General features: G+C 37.3%; 1 non-coding gene across 1 annotated transcript; it reads right to left on the bottom strand.

Moving 5' to 3' along the window:
* Positions 1-2,393: 2,393 nt before the first annotated feature.
* Positions 2,394-2,465, bottom strand: TRNAC-GCA (transfer RNA cysteine (anticodon GCA)). The gene has a single exon. It is a non-coding gene; the product is annotated as a tRNA-Cys (tRNA).
* Between the last annotated feature and the right edge of the window lie 975 nt (positions 2,466-3,440).

Here is a 3,440-nt window from a genome sequence, read left to right as displayed (position 1 = left end):
CTGAACCTTTTTTCCCCCAGAAAATGCTAATACTTTACATATATGTTATATTAACATCTTCTTTCACAACTATGGATCAACAGATATGTTTGGGAAATTTTCACAAGGTTTTTATTTGTAATTGACTTCACAGAGAGTTCCAGTATTTATTGCAAATAGTATGTAACATGATAAAAGACCATGAAATTCAGTGTGGTTAATGTCACAACATGGAAGATCACATGATCTGCAATGTAAATTGAATCCAATTTCTTATATTTTATTGATGCCTTCATCACCCATTCATATGTTTGTTTCATTTTCTGTCTCATCTACATTTAAGATGCTCCCTTACACTAAAATTAGCTAATAGAAGACAGATACAGCCCCATAAAGAAAAGAGAAAAGAGGGAGGGCCTAGGAATTCACTAATAATTCATTATTTTCATGTTATGGGTACCATAAATGCAACCAAATTTCATGATCAGCTTTTAACACTAAGCCCAAATGTCACTACATATATTGAAGTTTGACTCTGTGGAGGAAGCATACCACATAGACACTAAAAATAGAATGAACCCTGAAAAATTAGTTACTCATGTGTCATGAGCTTTATATGCATTATTTTAGATAATCCTCACAACATTCCTACAAAGAAGATACTATTATTATCTGTATTTTGCAGCGGTGGAATATGAGTTTAGAGAGATTTTTGCACCAGGCAATAACATATTAAGTGTAGATCCAGGATTCAAATTAGCAATCTGATCCCAGAGTCCCAGCTCTTAACTGCATATCCATATCCACAAATGAAGAGAAAAATAAAAAGCAAAATTTCTTGTTTTTTTAATTGCTTGTGGGATTCAGTGGTATGGTATGGGTTTATCTCCCTCAGGGGCTTTGATTGAGAAAGTGGAGGAAAAATAGGCAAGAGAATTTGGTTCATTGCTTGTATTTACAGATAGTGATAAATGCTATTTGTATGACAATTCTATTGTGTTAAAATTCTTGAGTTTTTGCTAGATTAACATAAAAATGAGATAATAGTGCCCAGCTGATAAAGTGTAGCTGTGAAAAGAATAATGAAAAAACACAATAGAAAATATTTAGAATTAATTATACTATAAATACCAAATATTAAAAATGAAAAACGTTCAGTCATTACCTTTAGGATTCTGATATTAACTTCAATGGATGCATTTAGAATATGGTACCCATAGCCTTGGGGAAAAAGAAAGTATACAAAACTTTATATTCTTTAATTGGGTTGGCTAAAAAGTTCATTGGGGTTTTTTCCCATAAGATGTTATGGACAAAAAAAAAAAAAAAGATGTTATGGACAACATATCAAATCATCCTTATTTCTTTTTTAAAAAGAAAGAAATAAGGTTCTGAGGTTGTCATAATGATACCCTCTATCAGGTTACCTTAATTGTGTAATCCCATGAAAGATGAAAGTATTCAGTCAGGTACTTTCATTGATATTGGAATAGATACTTATTTCTCATCTTTTTAAGGAAATTCTAGAGAACTCTCCAGATTCCAGAGATCTTTCACAGGATTTAGATAAATGGGCAGGGTAGATCTGTCACCAAGAATCAGACATATGTTTTACTTGAATGAAATTTCACTTTCCTGGGAGCAATATCAAAATCTACTATTTGTCAACACATCACCTAAACGTTACTTCAAAAGAAAAGGGCAGGGGGAGGAGGGGAGGAGGAAAAGTTGACAAGTTGACATTGAATTCTAAAACTATGTCAGGAAAAATGTGGTATTAAATTCCTTTTAAGCAGGAGTAATATGTCATACCTAAAGCTGAAACTCCAGTACTTTGGCCACCTCATGCAAAGAGTTGACTCATTGGAAAAGACTCTGATGCTGGGAGGGATTGCGGGAGGAGAAGGGGATGACAGAGGATGAGATGGCTGGATGGCATCACTGACTCGGTGGACATGAGTCTGAGTGAACTCCGAGAGTTGGTGATGGACAGGGAGGCCTGGCCTGGCGTGCTGCAATTCATGGAGTCGCAAAGAGTCGGAAATGACTGAGCGACTGAACTGAACTGAACTGAAAATGTCATATTTAAGACTTTCTATTTTCATTGGGGTGTGTGTGTGTGTTTAGTTGCTCAGTTGTGTCCAAACTCTGCAACCCCATGGACTGTAGCCCACCAGGCTCCTCTGTCCATGGGGATTTTCTAGGCAAGAATATAGTTGCTTTATAATGTTGTGTTAGTTTATGCTGTACAGCAAAGTGAATCAACTATACATATACATGGTGAAGGTGAAGTCGCTCAGTCGTGTCCCACTCTTTGCGACCCCATGGACTGTAACCAACTAGGCTTCTCCATCCATGGGATTCTCCAGGCAAGAATACTGGAGTGGATTGCCATTTCCTTCTCCAAAGAAGGAAGGGGGCACCCAGATATGAACCGGGGACCTCTTGATCTGCAGTCAAATGCTCTACCCCTGAGCTATACCCCCACATATACATATATCCCCTCTTTTTTGAACTTCCTTCCCATTTAGGTCACCACAGAGCATTGAGTTCCCTATACTATACAGTAGATTCTCATTAGTTACCTATTTTATACACAGTATCTGTAGTTATATGTATCAATTCCAATTTCCCAATCCTTCCTACCCCTCCTCCCCTCTTCCCCCTTAGTATTCATATGTTTGTTCTTTACATGTGTCTCTGTTTCTATGTTTGCACATAAGATCATCTCTAGCATTTTTTCTAGATTCCACATATATGCATTAATATATGATATTGGTTTTTCTCTTTCTTACTTCACTCTGTAGGACAGTCTCTAGGTCCATCTGCATGTATGCTGCATCCTTAGTTGCTTCAGTTGTGCTGGATTCTTTGCCACTCTATCGACCATCCCCAGGCTCCTCTGTTCATGGGATTATAAAGGCAGGAATACTGGGGTAGGTTGCCAAGCCCTCCTCCAGGGGATCCTCCCAACCCAGGGACTGAACCTGAGTCCCTTATGTCTCTTGAATAGGCAGGCAGGTTCCTCACCACTAGCGCCACCTGGGAAGCCCTAGGTCCATCCACATGTCTGCAAATAACCCAATTTTGTTCCTTTTTATGACTAATATGTCATATTTAAAGATTATTTTTCAAAATCAGATCATATATTCTGGTTATTTATCATTATTAATGAGTAATACATTAGAGCAACTGCATTCTACGTGTTGGTTAAAGTTCCTTTCTTTGACCTGAATTTTACAGATTAAAGCATACATGCAAATGAGAAATATGAAGCAAGCACTTAAACAAGCAAAAACACTTTTCAAGACTATGTGTCACGGATCTCTCCTACGGATTTCCTACTTGTGACTTTTACTCTTATTAATATTATTACAAGTTGCAGTCAGTTATTTCAATGGTTCCTTTGGCAGGCCCCTGTCCCCTAACTCACTTGTATTTAAAATTCACGCAGAGAAGCT

This window comes from Ovis canadensis, chromosome 1, assembly GCF_042477335.2.
Source record: "Ovis canadensis isolate MfBH-ARS-UI-01 breed Bighorn chromosome 1, ARS-UI_OviCan_v2, whole genome shotgun sequence".
Classification (NCBI taxonomy): domain Eukaryota; kingdom Metazoa; phylum Chordata; class Mammalia; order Artiodactyla; family Bovidae; genus Ovis; species Ovis canadensis.
Note: the sequence above shows the minus strand (reverse complement) of the source record. Positions and strands in the feature narration are given on the sequence as shown.